The 12,066-nt window shown below is 45.6% G+C and overlaps 1 long non-coding RNA gene across 1 annotated transcript; it reads left to right on the top strand.

The window, feature by feature from the left end:
• Window positions 1–6,308: 6,308 nt before the first annotated feature.
• Window positions 6,309–11,440, top strand: LOC148001242 (uncharacterized). The gene is made up of 2 exons (XR_015637701.1): window positions 6,309–6,502; window positions 10,258–11,440. It is a non-coding gene; the product is annotated as an uncharacterized LOC148001242 (long non-coding RNA).
• Window positions 11,441–12,066: the final 626 nt, after the last annotated feature.

Below are 12,066 nucleotides of genomic sequence, written 5' to 3'. Positions count from 1 at the left end.
CTTTCGGGCGTGTAGTTTTTCCTCTCTACAGGTCTTCAGCTGTTCCTGTGGGCCTGTGTCTTGAGTTCACCAGGCAGGTCACTTGCAGCAGAAAAGTTGGTCTTACCTGTGGTCCCGAGGCTCAAGTTTGCTCGCAGGGTGCTGCCCACGAGCTCTCTGCGGCTGCAGCAACCAGGAAGATCTGCACCGCCCTTTCCGGGAGCTTCCGTGCACTAGGGTTCCAGATGGCGTTTGGTGTTTTCCTCTGGCGTCCGAGATGTGTGTGCAGAGTGCAGTCTCTTCTGGTTTCCCAGGTGTGTCTGCCTCTCTGAAGGTTTAGCTCTCCCTCCCACGGGATTTGGGTGCAGAGAACTGTTTATCCGGTCTGTTTCCTTCAGATTCCTGCGGTGTCTCAGGCCCAGGGGTCCTGCCGCTCCTGGGCCCTCCCCTACGGGAACCCAGAGGCCTTATGCAGTTTCCTCTTTGGCCAGGGATGTGGGCAGGGGTGGGCAGTGTTGGTGGTCTCCTCCGCTCTGCAGCCTCGGGAGTGCCCACCTGGCCAGGCAGTGAGGTCTCTCTCCCACGGGGTTTGGGAGCAGAGAGCTGCTGCGGGCCGGGATCCGAGGGTCCTTTTTTTTTTTTTTTTCTGAACTCTGGCTGGCTGTTTCATCTCAGCTGTTCTGGCTTAAACTCCTCTGCAAGCCGACTGATTCAATCTGACTGATTCAATCTGACTAATTCAATCTGACTTTTCTTAGCTTCTCACTGAATTGCTCTGCTTGGCTTCAAACTAACTCTGGCAATTTGTTCTAATTGTCTGGCTTCTTATTTTCTAGTTTCAGTTGCCTCTGCTGACCCACACTGAACTGCTGGAACTCATAAATGAACTCAACTTCATTGTACTGACTCCCAGCTAACTGACAAAACTGACTGAACAGATCTCATTCTCTCTGCGCTCCTCTTAAATAACTTTTCTCCTGAGAACTGGGCATATACAATCTCTGACTCATTCTGTCAAGTCTTGCTCTGATTCGTAACTTTGTCTGACCTTCAATTAGACGTCATTGTTTGGGATTAAAGGTGTATACTAAAGGATTCCAACCATTGGGATTAAAGGTGCATGTTGTGTCTGCCTCCCAGCTGGATGATATCTTTGGATGTAATTCCTTGCCAAAGCAGCCATGTTGCTGTTTTTCTACAATTTTTCTACAATAGGGACTGAGTTTACAGCTTTAGTCCTTCATGCTAGGGAAGTCCTCTAGTACAAAGTTATATATCCCCAGTCCTAGGCAAGAATTTCAGAGGGACGTGAGATACAAAAATAAGATTCTGTTGTTCATTCATCCAGGGATGGAAGTTATAGATGGTGACATTGCAGTGTGTGAGGGTCACATTAGCATTTTCGCTCTGAAAGCATACAAGGGAGATTAATTGTCTTTGGGGACAAGCTATGGTCTGAAAGTATTTAGATTACTTACCTCCCAGTTCAAATATTGAATATTCACCCCAAGGTGATGTCACTAGGTAGCATGTTATGAGGGCAGAGCCCTCATGAATGGGATTAGTGGTTTATTAAGGGGACCCAAGGTATTTCTCTTGCCCTTGTCACCAAGTGAAGACACAATGTTGTGCTTGTATTCAGGCTCAAGCCAGGGCCACACCATTGTCACTGACACAGCAGGACAGGAGGGTGAAGACTGAGTCAAGTTTCAAGCAAGTATTTATTGAGGCAAGCCAACAAGCAACGGGGTTTCCAGCTTGGCACACATTTGATTGGGAGGCTGTTAATGAATTTGTTGTCCTTTAAAAGGACTGGCTGAAAACTCAGGTGACAGCAGATGCTGGCGAGGATGTGGAGAAAGAGGAACACTCCTCCATTGTTGGTGGGATTGCAGACTGGTAAAACCATTCTGGAAATCAGTCTGGAGGTTCCTCAGAAAATTGGACATTGAACTGCCTGAGGATCCAGCTATACCTCTCTTGGGCATATACCCAAAAGATGCCTCAACATATAAAAGAGACACGTGCTCCACTATGTTCATCGCAGCCTTATTTATAATAGCCAGAAGCTGGAAAGAACCCAGATGCCCTTCAACAGAGGAATGGATACAGAAAATGTGGTACATCTACACAATGGAATATTACTCAGCTATCAAAAACAACGAGTTTATGAAATTCGTAGGCAAATGGTTGGAACTGGAAAATATCATCCTGAGTGAGCTAACCCAATCACAGAAAGACATACATGGTATGCACTCATTGATAAGTGGCTATTAGCCCAAATGCTTGAATTACCCTAGATCCCTAGAACAAACGAAACTCAAGACGGATGATCAAAATGTGAATGCTTCACTCCTTCTTTAAATGAGGAAAAAGAATACCCTTGGCAGGGAAGGGAGAGGCAAAGATTAAAACAGAGACTGAAGGAACACCCATTCAGAGCCTGCCCCACATGTGGCCCATACATATACAGCCACCCAATTAGACAAGATGGATGAAGCAAAGAAGTGCAGACCGACAGGAGCCGGATGTAGATCGCTCCTGAGAGACACAGCCAGAATACAGCAAATATAGAGGCGAATGCCAGCAGCAAACCACTGAACTGAGAATAGGTCCCCTATTGAAGGAATCAGAGAAAGAACTGGAAGAGCTTGAAGGGGCTCGAGACCCCAAAAGTACAACAATGCCAAGCAACCAGAGCTTCCAGGGACTAAGCCACTACCTAAAGACTATACATGGACTGACCCTGGACTCTGACCCCATAGGTAGCAATGAATATCCTAGTAAGAGCACCAGTGGAAGGGGAAGCCCTGGGTCCTGCTAAGACTGAACCCCCAGTGAACTAGTCTATGGGGGGAGGGCGGCAATGGGGGGAGGGTTGGGAGGGGAACACCCATAAGGAAGGGGAGGGGGGAGGGGGATGTTTGCCCGGAAACCGGGAAAGGGAATAACACTCGAAATGTATATAAGAAATACTCAAGTTAATAAAAAAAAAAAAAAATAAAAGGACTGGCTGGTGCTGGGAGCCAAACCCTAAACTTTTATAAGTAATTATCTTTGGGTACAACTATAACTTCTGCTTTCCTCCTGATTGGTGGTTGTTAGGGAGTAACCTGGAGACTAGGTGCATGCAGGCTTGTGGGTTAACTCAAGTTCAACCTTAGGTCAAGTTCTCTAAGATGGATCCTGAACTCAAGATGGAGTTGGTCTGGTCTCTCAACAACAAAAAGGAGTATCTGTGAACCAGAGAGCATCTCTCACTATAAAAGGAATGGGGTTCGTGAGATGGCTCTGCAGTTAAGAGCACTGACTGCTCTTCCAGAGGATATGGGTTCAATTCCCACCACTTACACGACAGCTCACAATTGTCTTTAACTCCAAGATCTGACGCCCTCACCCATGTAGGCAAAACACCAAATAAAGGCAAATAAATTGTTAAAAAAAGAAAATGAACTTGATAGTACCTTGACCTTGGACTTCCTAGTCTATAGAAATGGACTGTGATAAATATAATTATGCAATTTATAAGCCACCCATCTTAGTGTGTGTTCTATGCAGCAGCTGAATGAATTGAGACGTGGGCTATGTAAAGAAATGATTTTTTCTGAAGAATACAAAGCTTGCATTGGCCCTCAAAATACAAGTGGGAATTAGACAGGTGGATGGGGAAGATAAGAAGAGAAGGATGTATTAGCAGAAGGAAGAGCCCTGGAAAAATTGGTAGGCCAGTCAACTGAAGGGGTTCAGAGCCTTGATGGCATCTGGGTGATTGATTGCTTGTCGACTGGTTGAATTCTGTCTTTATCATGAACATGATGGGAGCCAAGGAAGAGTTTTGAGTTTTGAAAGCCTCTCTAGAGGCAATGTACACACGGTGGTTTAGAAAGCTGGCCTGGAAGGTCATGAAGAACAAAGGAGTGGGTGGGAAATAGACTCACAAGCTAGAGTACCAGCAGAGCACATGACGAGGCAAGAAGGACCATGAGATAGTTTCCGTTGAGTAGCAGCGTTGCTGTAGAACATATGACAACTATAGTTTCATTTGAAACACAGATATAAAAGTATATCCTTAGTTGAGAGAGAGAGAGAAAGGGAGAGAGAGAGAGAGAGAGAGAGAGAGAGAGAGAGAGAGAGAGAGAGAGGCAGTTCTAGCTCTGTATTCTAACGAGGCACACACACTCTGCAGTTCAGTAAGAGAATAACTGTGATTATGCATATGTATATGTACCACTAGCCTCATCCAAAAAGAGCATTGAATAACTAGGCATTCTAATTCCCAATGGCAGAGCCTAGACAGTATTTTCCTACTGTGTCTGGCAGGACAACCATCCCCATACCCCCTTGGCTGCTGTGTTCTATGTCAGCAAGCCTAGGATCCAGCTGCCATCAGAGAGCATTGTAGACTCCCATAATTAGTCAAGTTCAGACCCAGTTAAGGGAACTGGAGCTAGAACTATTCTATGTGTAAAGCATATTTCTCCTTCCTTTCTCCAGAGGCTCAGTTTTGGGTGGAGGCGGGGTGGGGAAAGACAGGGGAGAAAAAGATGGCTAGATTAGTGTTTCAGAGCAGTTTGCCTTGGCTGGAAGCCATGAAATAAAAACGGGTGTGGGTTTTTCTCATGTCTTGGTGCTTCCATTCCTAAGATAACTTCCAGGGCGAGCCAATTCCTCAAAACGGACTCTCTTGGAGGCTCCAGAAGGACTTTGAAATTCTGCCAAACAGGGGTTTGGTCCTAACTCTGCCTCTTGCCAGCATTAGTTATGCTCTTTGTTGCTGTGATAAAATATCCTGATAAGAACCACTTGAAGGAGGACTTACTTGACTCACAGTCTGAGGGTACAGGGAATCATGGGAAGCCTCAGCTGCAAGAGCTTGAGGCAGCTGGTTACAGTGCACCCCCAGTTAGGAAATTGTGATGGCTTCTAGGACGCAGTCCTCTGCTTTTCATTCAGTCCAGGACCCCAGCTCTTGGAACGGAGTCACCCAGTTTTAGCCCCCTCGCCCTAACTAATGAGGGCAATTCTCAGACTTGCCTAGGAGCTTGACTCCCCCAGTGATTCTGGATCCTATCTTGTTGACAGTATTAACCGTTACCAATGGGAAACCTCCTCACTTTGGCCCAGAGCTTTCTCATTTCCAACAAAAGGCTGTCAAACCATTAACACGGGTGAAGAGGCAAGTAAGGGATCTGAGAGGTGTTCAGAGGGTGGCGACTTTGAATATTTAAGCGGCAAATTGAAGATGGACTAGTCAGATTAGGAACCCAAGCCAAGTTCGTACCTTGTGTAAGCCTGGGGAGCTGTGGAACCTTCGAGAACATTGCCTCTGGCTTCTCCTAGTGCCCTGACCTTTGACCATGAAGAATGATGACTAACTGTGGAATGTGGGCTGGCTCCTCTCCATGAAGGATTGCCTGATGTGTTGTTCCGAGCTGGCCTATCTGATCTTTGAGCTTCCTATCTAGGAAGCGAACTGGAAAATCCTGGGAGAGTCGAGCTGGGAGTGGACTTCTCTCATTTATGGAGAGCTAAGATGTGATGTTGGGTGTAAAGTTCTCACTGCCTCTTGGTCTGCAGAGGCAAGGGCCATCTCCCCTGGCAGCCACTCAGGCATCTGCTGTAGTTCCAGGTTTGCTGCTAAAATATTGCTCACTTAGCACTCTCTGTAGAGCTGACCTTCAACCCTCTTGTTTAACCTTCGGGAATTTCTTTCCCTCTCTCATTTTCTTTTTCTTTCTCAGAAATCGCAAGGCCATGCAGTCTGCCAAGGGAAAGAGTTCTAGAACCGGCTTGCTCGGGTTTAGGCTCTGTCACCTTGAGCCGATTATTCATCCTCTTGTGGCTCCGACTCTTGAGGTGGAGCCCGAGAACTAACGAATTGGATTGTTGTTTGCACTGAGTCAGGATGTGTGCTGCACATAGACCTGGATAATAACGAGAGCTCTGTTTGCTCTGTGAGCTGTTCGGTAACCACATGCCTCGCCACAGTCCTGAGTAAGCCCTATTTTTATCCCCATTTTATAGACGAGGAATATGAAGCTTAGGTTAGCTGGTGTGAGGTTACATAGCCAGTAGGTAATAGAGACCAGAATAAAACCCAGATGTTTTTTTTTCTCCACTTACAAATATCACGTTCTTAACCCCTGCTTACAGGGTCTCCTGGAGTGGAAGGTTTTAACATTTCTTATTAGCTTTATTTCGAACACTTGCCTCTTCGGCATGCACACGCACGCACGCACGCACGCACGCACGCACGCACGCACGCACGCACGCACGCACGCACGCACGCACGCACGCACGCACGCACGCACGCACGCACGCACGCACGCACGCACGCACGCACGCACGCCAATCCTGTGGGTGCCACCTGGCTTCCAAAGAAGATCCCTCCACTTTTCTCCAAGCACAGGGAGGTGAAAACGCAGGGGAAAAGTGAAGTGCTGGGGTCAGAGCTATTTCCAGAAAGTGCCAGTGGCATCAGAAGAACAGCCCAGGACCCCCCACCCCTGCACCCCAGGCCTAGGTATGCGGGTGCGGGCTGAGCTCCAGCTGGCCTCTTGCCTCCGCTCTTTACTCCAAGCTGACACTCATCCAGCTCCACTCGCAGCTTTTTGAACCTTTCCTCTAATTGATTCTAAGACTGGACCTGCAGTTGGTGGCATGTGTTTATTTCCTTTTCTATCTTTTGTCCCACCCCACCCCCAGCCCCCATACAAGGTTTCTCAATGTAGCCTTGGCTGCCCTGAAACTCCATCTCTAGATCGGGCTGGTCTTGAGCTCAAAGATCTGCCTGCCCCTGCCTCCTAAGTGCTGGAATTAAAGGCCCGGGCTACTATGACACTACCACCTGACCAGGAGGTGACTTTTTTTTTCTTTCTAAAGCAGTCGGATAGACAGGTAGGTTCCAGGGACAGTGACAAGTCCACACTTCCTTCACCAGTTATCCCTTAACCTTCACATCTGATCGCACCAGGATCATTTGCAAACCTAAGACATCTTTGCTTGTTTCATACTATGAACTAAACTCTCCCCAATTTTCCCACCGAGAGGCTCTCCTTGTTTTGGGACTCCAAGCAGGCACCACACCGCATTTAGTCAACATGTCTCCTTCAGCTCTGTTCTAATCAGGTCACTGTTGCTGTGACAAAAGACCGTGACCCAAGCAACTTGGGAAAGATTTATGCCTCCATATTACTGTTCATGATGGAAGGAAGTCAAGGCAGAAACCTGGAAGTAGGAGTTATCATGGAGGCCATAGAGGAGTGCTGCTTATTGGCTTGCTCCCCATGGCTTGCCCAGCCTGCTGTTGCTATAGAACCCAGGACTACCTGCTAAGCATTAGCCCCACCCACAATGGAAGGGGCGGTTCCCTATCCATGCATGACTGATTCACAATGTCCTACACCTTGTCCTACAGCCCAATCTTATGGAGACATTTTCTGAGCTGAGGCTCCCTCCTCTCTGATGACTCTAGCTTGAGTCAGGTTGAAATAAGTCGGCAGCACGGTCTGTTTGGTATGTTTCATTTGCTCTGCCTTTCTTTATTTTTCATGACCTCAATTCTTTTTTGAGCCAGAGTCTCACTTTTTTTTTTTTTTTTTTTTTTTTTTTTTGGAGCTGGGGACCGAACCCAGGGCCTTGCGCTTCCTAGGTAAGCGCTCTACCACTGAGCTAAATCCCCAGCCCCCAGAGTCTCACTTTTAACTTAGTCTGGTTTTGAGCTTGTGGTCTTCCTACCTAAGCGTCCTCAGTGCTGGGATTACAGGGCGTGCCACTGCACCCAGGCCTTCATTGAAGAGAGCTGTTTAGGGACTTGTACACTGTTGGCCTATTGGCTATGTCTGGTGATTTCCTCATGATTGGTTAGAGAATCATGCATTCCATAGGGTGAGAAATTCTCACTATGCCATATCAGGGAGAATATAAGCACAGACCTGTCACTGGTGAGGCTGACCTGGGTCACTTGGCTAATTAATGTGTTTGCTGGGTTTCTTCACTGTAAGGTTGTTCTCCCTCCTCACACCCCTGCTTTTTTATTATGTTTTATTGTGAGTCATTAGGCCTGTGTATACTGAATGGGAGAGGAATTAAATTTTACCTTCTGGAGGGGGAAGTACATTCATATATTGTTGGAAAGTCCTCTGTTGCCTATTGTTAACTAGATTCTTTCTTTTTTATAAAGATTTGTTTATTTTATGTATACAAGTACACTGTAGCTGTCTTCAGACACATCAGATCCCATGACAGATGGTTGTGAGCCACCATGGGGTTGCTGGGAATTGAACTCAGGACCTCTGGAAGAACAGTCAGTGCTCTTAACCACTGAGCCATCTCTCCAGCCCCAGATTCTTTATTTTAAAACACATTTTAACTTAATTTTTCTTTTATGTATATGGGTATTTTTCCTGCCTATATGTCTGGGTAGCACATGTGTATACCTTGTGCCCACAGAGGCCAGAAGAGGACGTCAGATCCCCTTGAAGTGGAGTTATAGGTAGTTATAAGACACAGCCTGGGTGCTGGTAATTGAACCTTGGTCTTCTGCAATTACAGCCAATGCTCTTGATCACAAAGTCTTCTCTCCAGCCCCATAGATTATTTCTTTATATTAGATTGGAGTAATAGTGTCTTATTGGCAACCAGTGCTTTTTAACCTCCAAATGTACACTCAGGATCCAGCGATTCAGAATCCCTGTGTGTGCTGGGGCCTCTCATAATTCCTTTATGCAGTCTCAGAAGCAGACAAGACCCAAGTCTTACTATGTTCCTTCCTTGTTTAACCATAAGAATCAATACTGCCTTTGAGTTTATCAACGAATGAATGACACACAGGCGAGCGACTGTCATTCAGCATTGTCTGAGGTTAAGGACATTTAACTCTTGGCACCAGTATTTGGTGAATAGATACTCATTCTTGCTTCTGAAATTCTTGGGGGCATACTAAGAATCTTCCATATTATGAATAAGGTGCTAGAGGGTAATTGGATTCATCAGCCTTTTAAAAGTGACTAAATTATTCCCTTAAAATACATCTCTAAGAACTCAGGAGTCTTCACAATGCTGGGAGGAGAGCGATGTTTCTTTAAATCATGAGCTCATAACAGCCTGAAGAAAGGCACGTTTGGAGGCCAGGTTTCACTTTGACAGGCAGGGACGAACTGTAGAGCTCACAGGCAATCTGATTGGTCTGGACAGAATAAGAAGGCGGTGCTTCAGTGTCTGAAAGAGTCCTGTGGGGCGGACTGTTGATGCTGGCTGGTTTGATATGGGCTGGTTTGAGTGATTCTGATTGTCTTCTCAACTTTCGAGGCTCTTTTTATTAAAAGGGGTTTTGTTAGGAGGAGCAAATGGGAAGGACCAAACTTTGGTCGGTTTTGAGGGTAGCTTGGAAGCTTCAGTCAGGTTGCTTGAAGAAGTGAAACAAAGAGGCAGGGGAACCTGAACAAGCTGGTTAAAGGCCTCCAAAGAAGGGGAACTAGTCACTGTTGCTGTGGAAAATGCCCCGAGGAGCTCACAGCAGCTCCCCGCAGTCATTTTTTAAGGCATTCCCCTTCTTCTGGAAATACAGATGGAGGAAAGTCCCTAGTAATTGCGACTTTGAAGGGCTTGGCTTTTGGAGAAGCTGCTGCCATGGGATTTCCTGTTAGCGTGCTTGCTTGCTTGCTTGCTTGCTTGCTTATTTATTTATTTATTTATTTATTTATAAACCTTAATTTTGCAATTACCTGCAAGCTTTTTTTTTTAATTTAGCAATCAGATTTTCTTTTACAGGATTTATTTATTTATTTATTTATTTACATTTCAAATGTTATACCCTTTCCCGATTTCCTGTCCATAAACCCCCTATCCCACCCCCCCTTCTTCTATGAGGGTGTTCCCTCACCCATCCACCCACCCCTTCCTGCCTCCCCACCCCTTAAGCCTTGACAGGACCAAGGGCTTCTCCTTCCATTGGTGCCCTACAAGGCCATCCTCTGCTACATATGCAGTTGAGGCCATGGGTCTGTCCATGTGTACTCTTTGGGTGGTGGTTTAGTCCCTGGGAGCTCTGGTTGGTTGATGTTGTTCTTCCTATGGGGTTGCAAACCCCTTCAGCTCCTTCAATCCTTTCTCTAACTCCTCCAATGGGGACCCCATTATTTATGTTGAAACCTTAATTTTGCAATTACCTGCAAGCTTGTTTTACTTCTGTTTAGTTTCAAACTTATCCAGGAAACAGGCTTAGCGATCCTATGGTGGAAGCAAGCCCAACAATCTTTATTCTTTTTTCTGGACTAGATTGTAACCAGGTTTCCACCCATCACCTGGAATCCTACAGTCATTAAAGAACAGCTAGAACGGGGATAGAAAGCATCTGAAAGCTAACTGCTCCTCTGTCCTTCAGAGACCAGCCTGATGCCTGGGAGGGAAACAGAGGTTGCTTAGATTATCTGGAGGGAAGGCTGTGGTGTCCTTTGTGCTGACTGAAGAATGAACGCCAAGCACCATGTGACTTTTAAGCTTCCTTCTACCGTCATAGGGCTTTTAACTTTACAAAGCAAATGTCTGACTGGAAATCTTAATTATATAACCTGTTGGCTAACACTTTCCACCTGAAGGTAGCAGGGATGTATTTATTTCATCTTGGACTGTGAGATCCTTGGCAAGCTGAATACAAAAACCCCGAGGAACACCAGTGATTCAAGAGCCCAGCATCCATCTTCCAAGTGATTCTACAGTAAGGAATTGCCAGCCAAGAGTCCTGCATCTGTTCAACGTGTCCACATACAGGAAGAAATTTTGTGAATTGGATATTAAGGAAGTTCCCATTTTGGTTCAATAAATGGAGTAACCTATTGGGGTAACATTTTTGTGCACTGTGTGAAGGCGTGTCTCTGTCCTTCCTCACCTGCCTACAGCATTCTCTGATTGATTCCCTGATTGGCTTTAATAAAGAGCCGACGGCCTGTAGCTAGGCAGGAAAGGGAAGGTGGGACTTCCAGGAAGAGACAGGGACTCTGGGAGATGAATCATGAATGGGTGATAAACCAGCCAGATAGGGAGGAAGTTGTATGTATTGGTCCATGTGGTGAATATGGATTAGAGTAAATGGGTTAATTAAATTATACTAGCTAGTTGGGAGGTAGCAAGCTAAGGCCTAAGCTTTCATTAATAAATAAATATAAGTCTCTGCCATTATTCAGGACTTGGTCAGTTGAGATAGTCTGATGATAAAAACCCAGAGTTCCTGAGAGTGTTATAACACTTCCTTGGTTTTATGAGAAATCTGTTCCAGGAAATTGACAGGCTCCTTAGGAACATACTATGTGGTGGACATGTTCAATACCTAGACAGGGGCTTAATTGACATGTTCATTATCCAGATAGGAGCTTAGTTACCATGCAGCAAGTTAAATATTTCAGTGTCTATGTCTCCATATCCAGATACCTTTTTCCTTAATAAACTTGAAATCATTATGTAAGCACAAGGGTGATCCTATGTGGACTGTCTTCTTTGCCCCTCCATGAAGAGTTATTTCTGGGCTTCAAGTAGTTACTCTGCTCAACAGATGTGTGAATGTTGGTGGGCAAGTCTCTTGCCATAGGATCTCTTAGAAGATGAGATCTGGGCTTTTGAACCATTGGTGCCTGAAGCTTTGTTCAAGGTGAAACAGAAGTAGAAAGGGCTTGAGGGTAATTGCTTTAAAAGTAAGAGTTTAGTATAAGAAATCGAATTTTGTGGCTTGGAGAGATGGCTCAGAAGTTAAAAAGGTAAACAATCCTTTTCCAGAGGGCCTGAGTTCAATTCCAACCTAGCAGCCAAGTTTATTGGCTTACAACCAACGATAATGGGATATGATGCCCTCTTTTGGTGTGCAGATGTACGTGCAGACAAAGTGTGCACATAAAAATATAATAAACACAGTCAGAGCATGTCAAATACAGAGGCGAATGCTAGCAGCAAACCACTGAACTGAGAATGGGATCCCCATTGGAGGAATTAGAGAAAGGATTGAAAGAACTGAAGGGGTTTGCAACCCCATAAGAACAACAATGCCAACCAACCAGCGCTCCTAGGGACTAAACCACTACCCGAAGATTATACATG

The sequence above is a fragment of the Rattus norvegicus genome, chromosome 14 (assembly GCF_021556685.1).
Source record: "Rattus norvegicus strain SHRSP/BbbUtx chromosome 14, alternate assembly SHRSP_T2T, whole genome shotgun sequence".
Lineage (NCBI taxonomy): Eukaryota > Metazoa > Chordata > Mammalia > Rodentia > Muridae > Rattus > Rattus norvegicus.
Note: the sequence above shows the minus strand (reverse complement) of the source record. Positions and strands in the feature narration are given on the sequence as shown.